Source organism: Pelodiscus sinensis, chromosome 2 (genome assembly GCF_049634645.1).
Source record: "Pelodiscus sinensis isolate JC-2024 chromosome 2, ASM4963464v1, whole genome shotgun sequence".
Classification (NCBI taxonomy): Eukaryota; Metazoa; Chordata; order Testudines; family Trionychidae; genus Pelodiscus; species Pelodiscus sinensis.
In genome coordinates this window covers 112,965,767-112,987,042 of record NC_134712.1, presented here as the reverse complement: position 1 = coordinate 112,987,042, position 21,276 = coordinate 112,965,767, and the positions used below count along the sequence as shown (strand labels likewise).

The 21,276-nt window shown below is 46.5% G+C and overlaps 1 long non-coding RNA gene across 1 annotated transcript; it reads right to left on the bottom strand.

Annotated features, from left to right (window-relative positions):
• Positions 1-16,073: 16,073 nt before the first annotated feature.
• LOC142826766 (uncharacterized) lies at positions 16,074-20,025 on the bottom strand. Its single transcript, XR_012900999.1, has 2 exons — positions 19,775-20,025; positions 16,074-16,460 (listed from the first exon to the last, which is right to left on the bottom strand). It is a non-coding gene; the product is annotated as an uncharacterized LOC142826766 (long non-coding RNA).
• Positions 20,026-21,276: the final 1,251 nt, after the last annotated feature.

Here is a 21,276-nt window from a genome sequence, read left to right as displayed (position 1 = left end):
CCACTTTGCAGCTTAGGTATCATTAGAGCAACAGGTTTAGAACTGAGCTTGGGAGAGAAGCTGGTTATTTTTAGAAAAAATTTTGTGGGACTCTTGACAAAAGCTAGCTTAGGTTTTGGAAGTTAAACTTAAAATAAAAGGAAGGATGTGACAGACAGTGATGCAACAAAGCAGCTGCTAGTATCAAGTGACGATATGTAAAATGCCATAAAGGAACTGAAGAACAGGCTAGCAAGAAGCAGCAGCAGTTACTGAGTTAGAAAGTCTCCCTTCCCCACGTGTTCCTTTGGAAACAAGTTTGTATAAATAAAGCAGATAAAATACTGATGTGCACATTTTTATACCACATGTGGTCTAGCAACTAGAGCACTAGACTGGGACTCAGGAGAGCTGGGTTCCATTGCTGGCTTTGCCACTGACCTGTGGTTGTCACTTCACTACCCCATGCCTCAGTTTTCCCCACCAGTAAAACATAAATAATAACACTTACCTCCCTTCTAAACTGCTTAGAGAACTACTGATTAGAAGCTCTGTGTAAGAGTCAGCTCTTCGTTTTTGTTTTCTTGCTATTTTTATTGTTATTATGTGATGTAGCATAAGGAAGCTAATGTTCTCCCACAAACTAGTTCTTGGAAAACAAATTTAAGAGAAACATTTTTTGCATATTACAGAACTTGCCCTTGAGAGAGCATAAATGAAACCACAGATAGCATATAACAGAAAACTTTCAATTTGCATGGTGGCTTTCATCAAAAGGCTCTCATAACACCCACAATAACTGAGGAAATTATCGTTTTGTCTTGTACTTTTCTATAGCCCCATCACTGGAAGTGGACAGGGGCCAGGGGAGGAAAACAATGGGGAGAGAAAGAGAATACATTCACAGTGGCCTGTCCCTTTAAGGCAGTGATCACCAACCCGTAGATCGGGATCTACTGGTAGATCTTGGAGCCTCTGACAGGTGATCCTGACTGGTTTGGCCAAGAGACTGTTATCAAGTGCTGGCACTTCAGCTGCCCTCCCCCTCCCCCTACTGCTGCATATCTCCTGCCCTTTGCCTTGGAGCTGTCCCCTCAAGAGCCTCTGGCTTGCTGTGCAGGGCAGGAGAGGGAGAGGAGGGCGCTGATGTCAAGGTGCTCCCTGTGCAGAGAGGGGGCACAACAGGACTTGGTATGAAGGGAGTTTGCTGGCTACTTTTGGGAGTGGTGCAGGGCCAGGGGTGAGCCTGCCTTAGCCTCACTGCACCACCACCCAGGAGCTACCTGAGGTAAACAGTGCCCAGTTGGAGCCCACATCCCAAAAACCTACCCCAGTCATGAATCCCTCCTGTACCCAACTACTTGCCCCAAGCTCAGCTCAGAGCCCCTCTTACACTTCAGATCCCTTAATCCAAGGCCAGAGCCTGCACCCCAACCCTCTGCCCCAGCCTGGTGAAGTGAGGGAGGATGCGGGATGGAGTGAGCAAGGGCAGGACCTCAGAGAAGGGGCAGGAAGGAGGCGGGGCAAGGCTATTTAGGTTTCAGGTAGATCTTGGATTGCACTTAACTTCAAAAAGTGATCTCACGCGTAAAAAGGTTGGAGGCCACTCCCTTAAGGAAATAGTCAGCCAGCCACATTCAGCCTAGATGTTAGAGTTTCAGCAATTAAACGGTTAATGAATAAGCACTAGCTGAGCAGTTAACCTTACCAGTTAAGCTCCCGGTCACCACCAGGAGCCAGCGGGTGCAGCAGCTGGCAAAACTTGCGAGTCCAGCAGCCGCCAGGAGCCCACAGATCCATCAGCCCCTGGGAATCTGCCGGTCTGGCAGCCAGCAGAGCATTTAACCATGTTACCAATTGAAATTCAATCAGTTACATGATTAGTGGGTTTCATTTTTGTTTTGTTTTAATGTTGACATCCCTAATTCAGCCCAGGCTGGAGTCTCTGCACTGCAACCCCATTCAGCCCCAGGTACAATGAGTTATAGAATTCTGTTCTGAGGCTGATGAACACATGGGTCACTGTGACCAAATCATTATCCAGGAGGTAAAGGTGTAATTTCCTAGCAAACTGAAGGTGGAAGGAGACTATTTTAACCACAGTCTCTACCTGGTTGCTTAGGTTTTAATGCTGTATCAATGTATGTATCGCTTAGGCTACATACCACTTTGACAAGCAGGATAGATGTCTTCAATGGAAAGGCAATGAAATAACACAGCTAGCTTTTTGAAGCATTTCCCCCATCTTACCAGCATCACTTGGGTCTTGCCTCGGTGTCATGTAAGCCAGCTGTTCTTCATCCAGCAGCTGTTCTCTTGCTGGCGCTGTGACATCCTTATGCAGATGCTGATCGCATCCGTGAAAAAGCAGCTGGGAGTCACTGGTCTATTGTTGGAAGCACAGCAGGTGTCATCTCATCACTCCACATGGTCTCATGGAGACATTAAAGAGGCTCAGAGACAGGATAAATCTCTCAAAGATTGCACAGGTGAAGGTTTTTGGGGTGGGGTAGAAATTGCTCATCTGCATTTGTTGGGGCTTGCTGCAGAATGATGGGAGCCATTTTAATATTGTACCATCTACTTCATCTGCAATTAGATCTACTGCACTGAAAGCTACAGAGAAATCCAATACAAGGAGTATGGAAATACTGCCTGGATCCATTGCCACAAGCAGTTTGTCTTTTAGTGCTAAAAAGCTGTCTCTTGGCTTTTCCCCATCTTGCTGCTTGATTGAAAGGCATCCAAGATGTTAGCAAGATGCCACATGTTACTGGAAATTGGCTTTCACCAGTTTCAGTGATTCTGCCTCAGAATGGAGAGGTCTTCTGCATCTAGTATTGTCTTTGAGAACTAGATAAATTGTTCCATTTTTCAATGAAGTAAGCAGATTCTCTTTCTTCCATTAGCCAATTGTTCTCTGCTGGGTTGGGTGGTAGTTTGAACTCTTCTAAAGGCTCCTTCATAGGGATGTCAATGTATAGTCGACTATACGATTAACGGATAAGCCTATGCTTATCCGTTAATCTTATGGACTACATGCATTCCATCCCCTTGGCTGCCTCTGTATCAGAGGCAGCAAGGGGGCTGGATGCAGGAGCCAGTGCTGGGGGAAGCGGGCTTAAAAGCTGCTTCCCCCCAGCACCAGCTCTACAGTGCCCCCCCCCCCACACACACACACAGTGGCCGCTATTAGAGACAGCCCAGAAGGGGGGGCAGCGAAGCCTGCCGTCAAACAGCTTCTGTCCATGGCGAACCTGGGCCCACCGCAGACAGAGGCTGGTCTCTGGCAGCAGCCTTTGTCCGCGGGGGTCTGAGCTCCCCACGGGCAGAGGCTGCCTCTGTTTGGGGGAGCTCAGAACCCCTGCAGAAGGGGCTGCTGTCACACCAGCCTCTGTCTGTGGCCAGCCCAGGCCACTGTGGACAGAAGCTGCTTGGCAGCAGCCTCCCCTATTCTCCCACCTCTGTCCACAGGGAACTTAGGACCCCCTGCGGACAGGAACTGCTGCCACCCCGCACTTCTGCCTCTGTATCAGAGGCAACAGTGCAGGATGACAAACAGCTGGTCTGCGTGAGAAGATGCTTTTTAAACTGGCTCCCTTCACAGACTGGCTCCTTCCTACCACCCCATGCTGCTGCCTCTGTATCGGAGGCAGCAGCGCAGGGTGACAGGGAGCTCCCCAGAAGTGGGGCCAGGAGCTCACCAGCTGCCGTCCCTGCCCCTGCCCCTGGGGGCTATTGGATAGTTGTGTAACTGCTAAGAATTCAGTGGTTACAGGACCATTCAATTACCGGATATCTAACATCACTACTCCTGCAGCTTGACTGTAGCATGTAGCTATTTTGGTACTGCCAACTAAGTATTTAAAACCATGAGTCAGGCCTCAGAAATCATGAGACTGGCTTTTAAAATTTTGAGGTTTTTAAAAATAATAATAATAAATGTTGGGTTCTTTTTATTTGCCTTCAGATTTTTGAGACTTCAAGGGTTCACATTCCAGCTTTACTCCTCAACCACAAGAGGTAGAAACTTGGCTTTCATTTTGCAGTAAAAGCTCAGATGCTCACAGAAATCAGTTGACTTCAGGAGTTGGGGCTTCAAGAAAAACACCAAATATCATCCAAGCTTTCAAGACTGTTTTTTTAGATTTATGAAGACCAGTATAAAATATGACTATACAGAACAGAAAATAAAAGAAATCCTCCTCCGTCTCTAATCATCCACTGACACATCTGTCTCCTTTAAAGCTCCCTTTTAAATCTCAGCTTTGCAGGAAGCTCTGAAAGTTAGTAGACTCGGGTTATGTCACACCAAGGAATGGGGAAGTGAATTCTAAAAGCAACCAACTAGCAAGCTGCCATTTTCTACACTAACTTTAGCGTCCAAAGAGATTTAAGATGGAGAGGCTTTGTCTCAGCCACAAGAGGGAATTCAGCATTTTCTTTCTAGTTCTGTGGGAGAGGGCAAGAACCCAGCACCACTGTTCCCCATTTTTCCTGCCCCCATGAATATTCCTCAGCTGGTACCAAAATCCTCTGTGGAGTTTAGAATACTTGGAGAAGAAGAGGTGGGTGTAAGTGTTGGGACCCTGTTGTTCTCCACAGAACTGGCCCCTTGTCAAGACAAGGGAGTCAACATTAATTGAATCACTTTTCCCTGCTGTGATATGCAAAGCCCCTTGGGGAGGACAGTGGTCCTGGAGACAGCCAAAAGATCAGCCCCCTGATAGCATGTCTCCACCAGGGGCATGCTGTCATGGAGAAAGCAGAGGGACAGGAATGCTTCAAAGATACTGAGGACTGGCTTAGAGCTTCCTGTTCTCTGCCAGCTACCCTCAGACCCATAGAATCAGTGTGGGGGGAGGTGAAACATCAAATCATTCCCTGGAGGGGAGGGGCAATACAATAAGAATTGTTCCCATGGAAACTCCATGACTGGGATCTCAAAAGTTCCTATTCTCCACATGGATACTTCCCCTGACGAGGACGATTCTGATCTCAAGTCTTTAACTTTGATTTCATCTGACATCTGAGACTCCAGATCACCAGAAAGAGACATGACATGATGCTCTTTCATTGTCATCTTTATTATACTTAAAATAAAATGTATCAAGCCACCTACATCATTTAAAAATAGTTTTAAAAGCTCTAATAATTTTACTACACACTAGTAATTTCTATAAATCGCATTTCCTGGAAATAAAAAAATCATAATCATTAGTAAAAAGTCAATTGTGTTATTTTGGGAAAGACGAACTTACTGATTTTGAAAACATTGATCTGAACAATGTCAGCAAAGTTATAACACTTAATCGCTCTCTTTCAAGCATACACATCTATAATAAAGGCAACTACATTTCTAGAGATTTTTCTATACACAGACTTGAATGAAAATAATGAAAGCCATATCTATGTTAGAAAAAAATTTAACTGATTCAATTAAACCAGTTTAGCCCACTTATGTGGACTCTTATTTCTGTTTTAGTGTACATCTACACTGCTGGAGCTACAGTCAGGGCTGGACTGAGCCATTCCAGCGTCCCGGGCAGACAGTTTAATTTCGCCCCGGGTTGGGGGAGGGCGTATGCGCAGCCACGCCCCCGCCTGGCACGTGCGGGAGGGCATGCGGAGCTGGCAGCAGCAAGATGCTTGTGCCTAGCCTGGCCCAGCCCGGCTACTGCCGCTGGCACGCAGCTTGGGACTGCCCAGGGCAGGCCGAGCCTGGCCGTACAGGGCCCCGCAGCCACGGGGGGAAGGGTGCTGCTGGCTGGCACTGCGGGGGTTAACGCAGCCCCACCCTGGGCTAGGGTGGCCACTGGGAGCTGCTGCAGCCTGCGGTCCAGGAGCCGGGCGCGTAGTGCCTGATGGTAGCTGTAAGGGGCACTGTACGCCTCTTACAGCTGCCATCAGGCACCCCCCATAGGTTGGCGCCCCTGCCAGCTGCCTGGCTAGCCCATGCCTTAATCCAGACCTGGCTACAGTGGCACAGGTGAAGTGCCGCAGTATAGATGTTTTCTACCTCTACAGAAGGGGGTTTTCCTGTAGGTGGATTACCTGCATAAGCTTCTTTCGGCATAAGTTTTTCCAGAAGAGTTCTTCCAGAAAAGCTCATTTCGAAAGAGAGCGTCCAGACGCAAAAAGCGCAACGAAATACCAATGTCCTATTTCGAAATATAACGTCCACGCTGATTGGACACTCTCTCACATTTAAGGCCACCCGGAAACAATTCAGGCAGGGCATTAGGTCATCAGTTGCTTCTGGGCGCAGTTGCCTAAGGCTATCTGAGACGCATGTTTAAAAGGGCCCCCAGACAGTCGTTTCTCGGTTTCTACTGCTTGCTTGCCTACCTCTCCGAGGGACAGCAAAGCATTTGCAGTGCGTGCTTTGGTTGCCCCGCTATTGGAAGTTACAGCACACTCGTTGGCAAGGAGCTGGAGCTGCTTCTCGGCATGCGCTGGCCCCACACTAACATGCTGAAGTTTCTGCAGCAGCTTTTGCAGGTGCCTTCATGATCCTGCAGGAACTCGACACCAAGCTCATCATCGAGACTCTCTGCCTGTGTGTGGGGAGCAAGGCTCTTACAACCGCACCCCGTGGAGGAGAGAGATGGTTCTGGAAGCTGGACACCAGTTCCGACTGGTAGGACCGGCTGGTGATGGAGCAGTGGGACGACCAGCAGTGGCTCCATAACTTCCAAATGAGGAAGGCCACCTTCATGGAGCTGTGGGCCTGGCTCGCCCCTGCCCTCTGTCGACAGGACACCCAGATGCGACCTGCCATCCCCTTGGAGAAGCAGGTCACCATCGCTGTCTGGGAGCTTGCCATGCCAGACTGCCCACAGACTGGTAGCTATCCATTTGGTGTGGGAAAGTCCACCGTCGGGGCCCTCCTTATAGAGGAAAGGCTCTCTCGGGATACAGTCCATGGTGGGGGGAGTACTGGAAAGGGGGACCCAAAGGAAAGGGGGTTGGGGGGAAGCCCCATCCCCAGGGGGTTCTGCAGTCCTGCCCTCACACAGCCCTGCAGGGGGGGTGACCTCATGGGGGGGAGTCCTGCGGTGTTTGGGGGGGAAAGAAGGCAATTGGGGACCTCCCAAGGGCTGAGGCACCCCCTCTGATTCTCTGTTTTGTGTGTTTTTCTCTCCTTCTGCAGGTGGTGAGGGCCATCAACTCCATCCTGCTGCACAGGGTCATCTGCCTGGGAGACCTGGACCCCATCGTCACCAGATTTGTTGCCCTGGGCTTTCCCAACTGCGGGGGAGCCATAGATGGAACCCACATCCCCGTCCGAGCACCAGAACATCAAGCCACCCAGTACATTAACAGGAAGGGCTATTTTTTGATGGTGCTGCGGGCCCTGGTCGACCACAGCATACAGTTTACAGATATTTTTGCTGGGTGGTTGGGGAGGATGCACAACACCCGCTTTTTCAGGAATTCCAACTTCTGCTGGAGGCTGCCACATTCTTCCCTCAGCGCAACATCATGGTTGGGGACGTTGAGCTTCCACTGTGCATCTTGGGGGAAGTGGCCTACCCCCTCATGCCATGGCTCATGAAGACCTACACTAGCCACTTGAACCCACGCAGGGACCATTTCAATGCCCTCCTGGGCAGGGCCCGCATCCAGGCCGAATGCGCCTTCAGATGTTTGAAGACGAAGTTGACCCACCTGGATGTTGGAGAGCACAACATTCCCCAGGTGATCTCTACTGTTGTACTCTCTACAACATTGTGGAGAACGAGGGGAAGGCCTTCCTTCTGGGATGCGGGGCAGAGACCGGAGGGAAGGGCCTTCGAGCAGCGGCGCACAGCTGCCATCTGCCAGGCCCATCAAGTGGGGGTGCACAGCTGGGAGGCCCTGAGGGAGAGTTTCTCAGAAGGACCCCAGGGTCTAGTTCGAACTAGAGTGGTAATGTAGACATACCCCCAGTAACTCTCCCCAGGGCCTCCCCATCAGTGGCCTGTGCCTTGCCCCCCTATGTCTTTTCCACAACAACTTCTCCCTTCCCTGTACAGTCAATAAATACAACAATTTGTGTTCAACCAAAATCTTTGTATGTTTTTATAATAAAAGAAACTGGGAGGGTCAGAACCTGGATGGGGGGAGGGGAAAAGGGGGGCTCCGGGTTGGGAGGGGCACATGGTACAGCTGGACGTTCTGTCTCAGGTCTGGGGACATCAGCAACCTTGGGGTGGGGGGCTGGACAGAGACAACAGGGGGATAGGCAGGAGGGGAGGCTGGAGTGGGGTCAGGCATGGCAGGGGGAGGGGAGCTGGCATAGGCATGGCAAAGGGAGGGGAGCTGGCATAGGCATGGCAGAGGGAGGGGTTTTAACAGGAATAGAAGTACCTACATCGGGGTTTCCACTTGTTCAGCAAAGTCAATTTAAAAAAAAAATCACACTGGTAGTAAGATCAGGCTCTAATTTGATTTATTTTAATTTACACATTTTATTATTTTGAGACAAGTCAAAATAATAAAATGTGTGGATACTCTTATTTCAGAATAAAAGTATTCACACAGAGTATGTCTATACAGCAAGCATTATTTTGGAATAACTGATGTTATTTCAAAATAAAGTGAGCATCTACACAGCAAGCCATTGTTTCAAAATAGTGTCGAGATGGAGGACTTCTTACTCTGACTCCTGTAATCCTCATTTCATGAGGGCTGTGTCTAGACTGGCAAGTTTTTCCACAAAATCATCTGCTTTTGAGGAAAAACTTGCCAGCTGTCTACACTGGCCGCTTGAATTTCTGGAAAAGCACTGACGATCTCATGTAAAATCACCAGTGCTTTTCCGGAAAAACTGTGCTGCTCCCGTTCGGGCAAAAGTCTTTTTCTGAAAGACTTTTGCGCAAAAGGGCCAGTGTAGACAGCATAGTACTGTTTTCCGCAAAAAAGCCCCGATCGTGAAAAAGGCAATCGGGGCTTTTTTGAAGAAAACTGCGTCTAGATTGGCCACGGACGCTTTTCCGCAAAAAGTGCTTTTGTGGAAAAGCATCCTGCCAATCTAGACGCGCTTTTCCGAAAATGCTTTTAATGGAAAAGTTTTCCGTTAAAAGCATTTTCGGAAAATCATGCCAGTCTAGACGTAGCCGAGGAGTAAGGGAAGTTGAAGGAGGAATGTTCTTCCTTTGACTTCCTCTATGCAGACACCTTAAAGCTGAATTAAGCTATTTAGACTTCAGCTATGCAACTGACATAGCTGAAGTTGAGTATCTTAATTCGACTTTTGCCCAGCTGTGTAGACGTACCCACAGAGACTTGCACAGAAATAACAAAGAGGATGTGAATTAAAACCTGTTTAGTAATTTTGAGCAAGCCTGTGTGTAATCCAGCTCTGTAGCCAACCACCCATTCTCTTTGCAGATACTGAATACATGGTATCATCCCTTTTTACTGGTGAAGCAGATCATTTCTGTTTAGAAGAAAAATGACAAAGTGATATTACAAGAAAAAGATTTTGCCACATGAGGGCATGCTTCTTCATCTCTACCGATGCTCGCCTTTAACTAAATCCTGAATGTTTATGGCAAGTTGAATGCTCTAGGCCTAATTACTGGAAAAGTTACAAAATAAATAGTGTATGAACTTTACATTATTTTTATGCTTCTAGTACATCAATGTAATGCCACTTTAGAGCCTTTGGAAAAAGCAATTCTTGCAATGACAAGTTCTCAACAATGCGGACAGTTTTCCTTTACTGCCAATAACACATTGTTATATTTTGCAGTGTCAAATTCTGGCTAGTCAATCACCAAATGCATAATATCTCATTTATATTCCATTCAGCTAAGTGTAACAACTGTAGAGTGAGATTCACTATTTGCACCTGTGAAAGGGTCTGAGAGGGTATTAACTTTCAGGAAGGAATGAGAAAAACAGTGATTTCAATGGGAGGTGATTGTGGGTCTCTGCCAAAGTCACTCCCCAGTAACAAGCTGTATAGCTGTAGGGTTTATAGCACTAACTCGTGCCCTCCCTGCAACACCCTGATCAGAAAACATCTTCAGCCTGCAGCACCCACTTCCAGAGACTGGTCTGTCAGCTAGCACAACTCCACAAGAATGGGGGTTCCAAGCAGAGCATTGCCAGCGAAGGACCATTCTGCAGATGGAGGAGCAAACTAGAGATTAATCAGTCAACACAGAGATTAACACTCAAGCAGTAAGGAAGATTTCCCAAGATGCTAAGCTTTCTGCAGTCCTTGAAAGGGGATTTTGCAGAAGCTAGATTCTTGACAAAGGTGACTGGTTAGCTGGGAGATAGCCAGTGTATGAGCACTTGCCCAGGAGTGATGAGTCACTTGGAATATATGGCAGTAGACTGATGTGTCCTTGGTTGCTGGCAGCTTCTTAACTCAAATCACTGAGCCTCAATAATGAGGTATTATAGATTTTGCGTCTGCCTCGTGGGCCTAATCCTTCAAAAAGCTGAGTGCCTTCTGCAAGCTCTCAACTTCTATTGACAACTGGCATTTAACACCTTGCAGGACCTGGTTCTCCATGCATATCTAACGAGCAACAAGAAGTGGCCAAATCCTTCTCCTACTGACATCACTGAAAAATTCTCACTGATTTTAATGAGAGCAGAATCAGGTACTAAGTTGTCAAAGTTCCACTCCAGCAAGGACTGGAGTTGGTCCACCCACACCAAGTATACAATTTGGGTGTGAACTTCCTGGCCTGCTTCTACTTTGGTTGATCCAAAATAGAAGTCAAGAAGCTGCACAGAATAGGACAAAGTAGTCACTTCACTATTTTGTCTGTTCAGACCTATGCTTCCTATGGTGTGAACACAGATCATAAAACTTAGTTTGAGGGAATCTTTGTTTTGGCCCCTCCTTTTATCTGGGAGGAGAAAATCTACTGCATTGTCTACAACTCAGCGCCATACCTAGCATCCAAGGAGTTTTGGTTTGAGTGTGGTCAAAAGAAAAACAATGAAATGCATGAGCATACAAAGAGTTTACGGAGATATTATCACCACCACAGAGGCTAAAAATATTAGAGATCAACTGACCTAAAGAAATTAAGTCCCCCAAGACTTACTTTTGGTAATGAGTTATTTATAGTGATGCTTTTGAAAGTGTTAGAATTTAGTCTTAAAATATTAGTTTAATGAGAATACCCAGATAAAGTTGGACATTAGGAAAAACTTCCTAGCTCTCAGGGTGGTTAAACACTGGAATAAATTTCCTACAGGAACTGTGGAATCTCCATCTGTGGAGATATTTAAGAGCAGGTTAGACAGACATCTATCAGGGATGGTCTAGACTCTAGAGGGTGTTTAGTCTTGCGGTGAGGGCAGGGGACTGGACTCAATGACATCTCGAGGTCCCTTCCAGTTCTAGTGTTCTATAAGAATGTTATGAAACGCATAGCTCTGAGATGCAGACAATCAGGATTTGAGACAATGTGAACCAAATTCTGCTCTGAATTACCCTCCTGTAAACTGAGAATCAGTCCACTGATTTTATCAGTTATTCTGAACTCATACCAGAGCAGACCAGAATTGGCCTTGTTTCACTTTTTTTTAAACACAGATACTAAGTCCTTAACAAAAATAAACAATTTTTACAATTCTAGAAAAATTAAGACATTTCTGTCCACTTTATAGATGGTGCTCTGTCACAGGGCAGGCCCACCACCATGGTGCCTCCAGCAGGTTGCTCTGGGAATTAGCTTGTTGACTTGCTGGATGCCTCCCTCTAGCTGATGTCTCCCATGTTCTCGCCATCCTCTCTAGTCCAGACCTGTGTCATTCATGGACCTTGGCATCCTCTTCAGGATACTGCCCTCCAACAGTGCCCACTCCAGTGTCTGAGTCCCCCTTCCGGGGGTTGGTGTTTATCCTGCTTGCACTCCAGGGTCCTCCATTCCCCTTGGCACCATGTTCTCCTCCCAGAGAACATCCAGTTCCCCTGTACCCACCTTGCCTCAATGACCCACAGCAGTCTTCATCTAGCCCCTGCCTCAGGGGCAAACTGCCCTCTGTAATGGCCACTCATCACTGGCAAAAGGGTGTGGACCTGCTGCCTCTGGCTGCTTCAGCCCCTGCAGCCTGGGAGCTTACTTGGCCAGAGCTTCCCCAGCCCTGCCGGCCAGCCTTCCCCAGCATTGCTCTACCTCCTGAAAGCCTCCTGCTTCCCTGGTAGTCAGAGCCCTACTGCTCTCTGTCCAGAGCAGCAGTCAGTTCTCTTTCCCACTCCAGGAGTCCTTCTTTATACAGCCCCCAGCTGGGCCCTCATTAGCAAGAACTTTCCTAGCTGGGGCTTCACTCTCAGCCCTCATTCAGGGCTGAGTTTTTGCCCTTAAAAGGCCAGTGAGGGCAAGCTCCAAGGAATCAGATACTTAATAAGAGATGGCTCCACTGATTTTTTCCCTTTTGTACCACAGATTGAATCCATCTTTCCTCATTTTGACTTTGCTTCTGTCTACGCTGGCAAAAACAGTTGTGTTCCCAAGACCGTATTCCACTAGGAGTCGGTTTCCAACAAAGCAGTGTTTAAAACAGTTTGTCCTTGCCTGTGTGTGCACAGAACTGATCCCTGTTTTAACCGTATTACCTAATCCTCTGACAGCCATGGACTTTGAAGGGCTGTAGAACAATTTGCTAACAAGGCTAAAACAATGATTAGATCTTTCTACACTGGCAAGTACAAAAAAAAGAAAAGCAAAAACTCCCTAGAGTAAAAAGGAAAGGGAGGGCCAAGGTAGTGGAGGAGGGGACTGGCACGCAGGGAGCTGTAACTATCATGGAAGAGAGGAAAAGAGAGGGAAAACCATGAGGCCTGGGGAACATGACTAGAATTTGTCTCTCCATCTTCCCTCCCATATAGCCCCGTGCTATGAACAATGGCTATGAAATGTCTCTTGTTTTATCGTAGGCACATCTGTCTCAGACAGATAAAAACAGCATCTTGCTTCCTGAAAGAAGGTGAAGGGTGATGGCGGTGAAAGAATGTTTTGCTGGACTGCAACAAACCCTGGAGGTGACATGAAACTTGGGGCCAAGTAGCAGCTTAAGTGTAAAACAGCAGAGGTGCCGAAACGAATTCTGAGTGATCAATGACTGGCTCAAGCTGCTGATTTGATCTGACTCGTGCATGTGCACTGCTGCTGAGCGTGTGTACCAACATGACCCTCCTGTTGCTACTCAGCTGGATTACATACAGGGGAGAGCCAAGCCAGAGAGAGAGAGAGTTGGGAAGTATTTAAATTAGAAGAACAGCCTTCCAGAAAAACAGACACTTGAGGAGTAGCATGAGAGGACCAGGACACAACTAGCTGTTCTAGAGGTGGGGGACATGCAAGACATTACTTTGGGGGCTCCCTCTCCTCTCACAGTTCACCTCTTGAGCATTACTGCTTAGCTAATGTTAATTATTTTACTTCCTCTTCTCAATGTATTAAAGAGTGATTAACTAATGTGTAGTTTTAATTGCACCTAGTATTTCATTTAAAAAATAAAAACAGTGACATTATGGAAGCCAAAATCAACACTTTCCAAGTTACGAATAAAATCAAATGTCCCGTAATTTAAATTTGAGAACAATCACCTGCATTGCTTATTATCACGTAAAATAATCTGCTAATTATTCAACGTGGAGATTTGTTGAGACGTACATTGTACCGTAAACAGCAGCCTTACAATACTTACTGTGATAGTCTCACATGTCTTGCTTTCATGCAGGCCCATGTGTCCAAGCCTTCTGTGAAGGGGGTGGAACATGCAAGCTTGTGCTCAATTGAAATAACTGCCAGGTTCATTAAATGCTCTTGGTCCATTGTAGATCAAAGGTAATCTTTTATCAGTTTCTGCTTGCAGATCGAACTTTCAGTGGATGTCACCGTAATCAACATGGCTAAAAACACTCTGACTGTGACAGCCGCATTTGAAATACTGACTCAAGGTTATTTTTACTTGTCATTTCTTTTATGTTGGGCATGGCTACTTTTAATTACCAGAATAATTTTCACTGAAGGTTTCACTTGTGAATCTGTGGGCTTGCATGTGCAGCATATCCTGTGTGCCCCCCAGTTGAGCCCCTATAAAGAACATAGACCTGAGAAACAAAATAATAAGATGGTAGGTAGAGGGAGAAACAAAGAGGAAGGTTGCAGGACTGCTCCCATTTATATCCTAAAATTCCTGGTAGCACTGATATAGAAGCAGGTGAGAAATTCCCTAAAACTGTTCTAGGGTCCTTTCTGAAAGACAATCTGGGTCTCTCGGTGCTTTTTAGAATTATAGGACTAGAAAAGACTTTGAGAGGCATCTAATCCAATTCCTTGCACTCATGGCTGGACTTTTTTTGTATCTAGATCAGGGTTGCAAACTCCTGACCCGTGAGTCAGTCCTGGCTGGAGTAATGCGCAAACTGGCCCAGGTCTCCTGGCAGGCCGGGAATGGGAGGGCATCCGTTACCGACCCCCAAACTCTGCCCCTTCCCACCATCACCTTGCCCTTTCCCCCACCCTCATGGCACCCCATTCCCCAAAGCCACATGCTTGGGGATCACCGGAGGAGCCTACAACTGCGTAGCAGCAGCACTTGCGCCCTTCTTCCCGTTCTCCTTGTAACTGCAGAAGCTGCAGGGGAAGTGCTGCGCACTGGGCAGGAGCACACTCTCTCTGGCTGGGACTAGCCCGCAGGCCGGGAGTTTGAAACCCCTGATCTAGACCATCCCTCACAGACGCATGTCTAACCTGCTTTTAAAAATCTCCAGTGATAGAAATTCCACAGCCTTCCTGGGCAATTTATTCCAGTGTCTAACCACCCTGACAGTTAGCAAGTTTTTCCTAATGTCCAACCTAAACCTCCCTTGCTACCATTTTAGCCTATTGTTTCTTGTCCTGTCCTCAGAGGTTAACATTTTTTTCTCCCTCCTCTTTGTTACAATCTTTTATGTACTTGAAAGCAGTTATCATGTCTCTTCTCAGTCTTCTCTTCTCCAGACTAAATGAACCCAATTTTTTTAATCTTTCCTCACAGGTCATGTTTACTAGACCTTTAATCATTTGTGTTGTTTTTCTCTGGACTTTTTCCAATTTGTCCACATTGTTCCTGAAATATGGTACCTATAACAAGACACATGACTCCAGCTGAGGCCTAATCAGTGGAAAAATTACTTCTCATATCTTACTTTCAATACTCCTGCTAATACATCCCAAAATGATGTTTGCTTTTTTTGCAACAGCGTCACACTATTGACTGATAGGTAGGTTGTGGACTGCTATTATGATCCCAGATCCCATTCCTCAGTACACCTTCCTAGATAGTCATTTCCCATTCTGTATGTACGCAACTGTATGTGTTCCTCCCTATGTAGAGTACTTTGCATGTGTCTTTGTTGAACTTCATCCTGTTTACCTCAGTCCATCTACATGTTTTGTTAGTCTATAAAGTGCTACCAGACTATTTGTTGTTTTTTAAGTTTATCCTGTACAGACTAACTCAGCTACTGCCTGAAGCTTCCATTTCTCCAGTTTGTCCAGATCATTTTTTATTTTAACCCTGTCCTCCAAAGCACTTGCCACCCCTCCCAACTTTGTACCATCTGCAAACCTTATAAATCTCTTCGGATGAGATCATAAGCACACTAGACCATGGGCTTTCTTACTATTTGAGTTTTGTACAGTGGGAGTACGTTGCAGGGCTGACAGTAATAATAGGCTCCAGTAAATAATGCCAGATACTGTGTCAGCCCATGTTGTCATGTAAAAAACCTCCTCCTGGTTGAAAGGGATGAATTGATGCTGCTCCACACCCAGCAAATCTAGCCTTGTCTCCCTGCATTACAACAGGCCTAGTATTTTTTTCTCCAAAGGATTGAACTCAGTTGGTATTAAGATCAAACATGCCCACACTGACTGGAACAGGTGCCAGCTAATTCTGATTCATGCTGTTAATACTTCATGCCAAAGTTACCAAAGTGAAGTCAGCAAGAACCCAACAGTTTGGTCAAAGACGGAAATATGTCACAGTACATGATGGATTTCAGAAATGTTCCAATTTCATAATCGAGCCACTGTCTCAACTGTTCCCAAGTTACTCACACAAAAATAAAAACCCAGGAGTACAAGTAGCGCCACTGACATTAATTTCACCGGGAAAGAACATTTAGTTTTATAGTTCACACCCTTCTTGATTATGTAGGCCTAATGCACGGAGTCAGGTGACATCATTCAAGCAAGCAGCACTGTCTATACAAGTTGGTGCATGTAACTAAACATCTTGCTTCAGGCTGAGTCTCTGGGGAGAACAATAGTGCACAGAAGATATCCTGTTTCTCATTCTCGGACGTCAACTGCATCACGGGTTACCTTGTTCTCTGTGAACTCTGTTACTGGTGTATATGCAAAAGGACAAGCCGCACCTTTTCCAGCAAGCAAGAAGAAAGCCTCCAAATTCCAACCCTGATTTTATGTCTTAATGGACAGATAACTGCAGCTGTTTTGTTTCTTCCTGTACTGATGACAAAGTAAAAAGGGATTTTTGTGTATTTATAAAACAAGAAGTATAGGATACAATTTTCAGAAGTCATGAATAATTTTGCAGAACTGAGTTTTCTGGTATAGGCTGCCCTCAGTATAAGTCCAAAATACATTCCAAAAAACTTGGACTTATAGCGAAACAACGTAAAGAGGGGAATTTTTTTCCCATGGCTGACTGACATTTGTGCAAATTAGGGGGGGGGAGGGAGTTGCATAACTTAAGAGTGGGAAATGGGAGGACTTATAATGCATCAGTTCCTGCAGGCGTCAACGACTTTAGTGCAGAATGGATGTATACCTGGGCGACTTACAGCAGGGAAATCCCCTGTATCCAATCTGAAGAACTTTTCAGGGACCATATGTCAGAAAGTGCAGACATAGTCACACTGGGTTAGGCCCCTTTACAGCAGCTCACTTGGGATTCCAAAAAACAAAAGCACTTCATGTTTCTAGCAAAATGCAGGACAATGTAGCACTTTAAAGACTAACAAGATGGTTTATTAGATGATGAGCTTTCGTGAGCCAGACCCACTTTTTTGATCTGAGGAAGTGGGTCTGTCCCACGAAAGCTCATCATCTAATAAACCATCTTGTTAGTCTTTAAAGTGCTACATTGTCCTGCATTTTGCTTCAGCTACCCCAGACTAACACGGCTACATTTCTATCACTATTCTTCATTGTTTCTAATAATTTTTCTTTGTCGTTGTACTGCAAAATTGTAATACTTGCAAGCCATTGATTTTATTTTCAAATACAACATACACAGTATTCTACTTCAGTAGGTGGAGTTCTTCCCTTCAAGTCAAACATTTCTTTTTCTAACCCTTTTAAAAAAAAATTAAATAGAAATTCAGGAAGACTCTGTAGTGACTGCAGAATGAACCTCACAAGAAAAGGAAGCTGAATGAATCCCAATAGAACCTGGATGCTTAACCTCCTTATCCTTATGCTCCCAAAATTGTCCTAAATAATGACACTAATAAACTTATGATGCTGTGCAGGGCCCAGAATAAACAGGCTGGAAGTCCACCTGGACCATACCCCCTTTTTGCACCCTCCTGCATCCAACCTAGGGATGTATGACTAGTCAACTATCTGATAAGCAAATGCTTATCAGACAGTCAACAGGCTAGTCAACTAGTTGCTTTCCTCTCCCCACTTGCTGCCTCTGTCAGAAAGTGGCAGTGCGGGGGCGGGGGGGAGAGAAGAGGAAGGGGTGCTTTAAACCAGCAGCTCCGCAGAGCCTGAGGCCAGACCCCAGGCTCCACACAGTGTTGCCACTTTGAAATGCCGCATGCAACCCGAGGTCAGCTGGAGCTATGTCTACACTGCACCTCTCTTGCACAAAAGCCTATGCAAATGAAGCACAAATTAGCATTTTCATAATTAGTTAGGGGCCATTTTTGCACAAGAGGCTTTTGCGCAAAAAGGAGCTGTGTAGACAGTTCCTTTTTGCCCTCTTGCACAAGAGCCGGGGACTTCCCCTGATGACTCCGGGCTCCATGCGGCACTGCCGCTTTGAAACACCGTGAGGAAGCCCGGGGCCAGCCATGGACTGCTTGAGTCCCCCGCTGGCCTCATGCTCCCTGCAGTGCTTTCACCTTCGAATTGTAGCAACAGCCCCAGGGCTGTAGCTACACTTGAAAGGTGGAGACACCCTCCTTGACTAATCGATTAGTTGATGCAAATTGCATCAACTATTCGGTTAGGCAAATAATCAAAATGTTACATCCTTAATCCAACCCACACACGCCCTCCCTCTGCTCCATCTCCAGGCCAGATAAAACACTCCCGCCACCTGGGGCAGCTGTACAGATACAATGTAGAAAGGCTAAGTATTCCCTGAGGGCTCTTGCAGCTGTTCTGCAGCAGCCTAACTGGTACTCTATGAAAGATGCAGAGAGTAACGATGAATGAGACCAAAGTTCTTGACCAGGATGCTAGGGTTATGATTGGAAATATACCTTTAAGTGCTGTTGTGAGCTGAGAAAAGACTCTAAAAATATTATCATAGAAGGGGTTTCATGTTTAATACTAGAGATGAAAAATTCCATTTAATCAGTTAACCCGTTACACATGGGCTACGTCTAGACTGGCATGATTTTGCAGAAATACTTTTAACAGAAAAGTTTTTCTGTTAAAAGTATTTCTGCAAAAGAGCATCTAGACTGGCAAGGATGCTTTTGTGCAAAAGCATCCGTGCCAATCTAGATGCGCTTTTGCGCAAGAAAGCTCCGATGGCCATTTTAGCCATCAGGCTTTCTTGCGCCAAAAATTTAGGTGCCTGTCTACACTGGCCCTCTTGCGCAAGTATTCTTGCGCAGGAGGGCTTATCCCTGAGCGGGAGCGTGAAAGTATTTGCTCAAGAAGCACTGATTTTGTACATTACAAAATCAGTGCTCTTGCGCAAATTCAAGCAGCCAGTGTAGACAGCTGGCAAGTTTTTGTGCAAAATCTTGCCAGTCTAGACGCACCCATTGGCTACGTCTAGACTGGCATGATTTTCTGCAAATGCTTTTAATGGAAAAGTTTTTCCCGTTAAAAGCATTTGCAGAAAAGAGCGTCTAGATTGGCACGGACACTTTTGAGCAAAAGCACTTTTTGCAGAAAAGCGTCTGTGCCAATCTAGACACGGTTTTGCGCAAGAAAGCCCCGATCGCCATTTTCGCGATCAGGGCTTTTTTGCACAAAACAATACTGCGTTGTCTACATTGGCCTTCTTGTGCAAAAGCATTTCCTCAAGAGGGCTTTTGCCCGAACAGGAGCAGCACAGTATTTCCACAAGAACAGTGACAATCTTACATGAGATCATCAGTGTTCTTGCGGACATTCAAGCGGCCAGTATAGACAGCTGGCAAGTTTTTCCGCAAAAGCAACTGCTTTTGCGGAAAAACTTGCCAGTCTAGACGCAGCCATTAAGTTTAACTGGTTAAGCAGGATCCTGGGTGAGGGACTCCTCCAGCCTGTCTGGAGACACCCCCAGCCTACAGTGCTGCCATTCCCAGTCCTGTGCGATCTGTCAGCTCAGCATGGGGCAGGAGCATCTCTCCACCTGCAGCAGGCTGCTCCAGGGTGCCGATTAAACACTGCCTGGTAAGCATCACCTGGAATAGGGATGTTAGCAAACGTTTTGTAAACATGTAATGGCAGAATTTTTTCTTTTACATGCAGGGGAGCAGATACAGAGGCAGGCAGCTGGCTCACACCTGCCCTCCTCCTCCTCCTCTCTGTCCCCATCCCACCACCATGCTGCTGCTTTCCCCCCCAAGGACTGGCTCCCCCCTACCTACCTCTGATGCTGCTGCCTCTGTGGAGGTAGTGGGAGGAGCTGTGGCTCCACAGGAGCCAGCATGTGCAGAAAGGTCCATGGGGACCTGTAGGTGCAAGGAGCTGGCTTGAAAGCCAGCTTCCCATGTTGCACTGGCTCCCGGCTCCCACTTGCTACCCCCACCCTCCTGCCTCTCTATCAGAGGCAGTGGTGCCAGGGGCAGGTGGCTTTGTAGGCACCAGTGCTTGTGGGGGGCTGGCTTTTAAGCCAGTTCCCCCCAAGGACAAATTCCTATCTTTCCCCTCCATACTACTGTTTCTGTGAGGACAGACAGCTCTACCGAGCTGGCTTTTAACCCCAGGCTTATTGGTTAATCATATATAAATGACTACAAGCTAACATCCCTACCTGGGAAGGGTGCAGCTTATTGGATATCCAGTTAATGCATTACCCATTCATATCGCTATTGAGCACCTTCCAATTATAGCCATAAAAATGTAATTGTCTGCCCTGCAAACTCAAAGTGGGATGAGAAGCATGTGGGTTTTCTACCATCTCATGCCTGGTTGCCTGTAAGAAAGGTTCTGCAGGTTAAAGTATGCCCTCGGTGACACCTGTGCATACTCTGACCATCAAAGGGTTTGCACAACTGCAGCTAGTGGAACTTTTGTAAATTGCTCAGTTGGTGAGACTCAAGCCTGGGAGCAGAGTTGCAGCTGGTGTCAATTGTGAGAGTTCCACTAAAGTCATTTGCACCAGCTGAGCATTTCACTCACTCTCGTTTAGCTATATTAGCTCACCACCCTGAGGAAAAAAGCAATGGATTCAGTCCACTTGAATACCTGAGAGAAATTTGCCTAGACTGCAGGAGGAAAGACTCCTCTCTGGAAGGTGGGAAGCAGAATGTCAGCTGAGGAAAGGAAGCATAAACCTACAGCTAGCAATAGTCACACACAGCACATTCCAGAGAGAGGTTAAAATGACAAGCAAGATTGTCATTATTGGCCTGCGTCCAGTAGCAAAGGTCCATTTCTCTGGTTAGACCTTCGCAGGGTTGATGCCCCAAGAGAAATGCAAATGAGAACAGCTCCAGCCTCCTCAGAGTGCTGGCCTGCTCAGAGACAGCACCATCTCTTTCCCAATAGACATGCAGTCTGTCTCAATTTCACTTCAGGTAGGAGTTGTCCTGAGCTGCCTCTCTTCCCCCCTCATGTCCTTCCCCCCCTCCCCCCGCCACTCCATGACAGGGAATAAGAAGTGCAGCAGGCTGGTGGTTGCTGCAACATGTAAGAGCCAGGAGTACAGTTGCCTGGGGCAACACACTGAGCTCGCCAGGAGTTAGTTTTCATGTATCATGTGAGGTGTAGTACATGTCTATTGCATAACACAGTTTGCCGCCCTTGGTGTTCTCTGCCCCCAGTATCAGTCTCCTGAGATTTAGCAAACTGAGTCTGGCATAGGGTATAATGACCTGACTTTAGACTTGGGCTGCGTCTAAACTGGCATGATTTTGCAGAAATACTT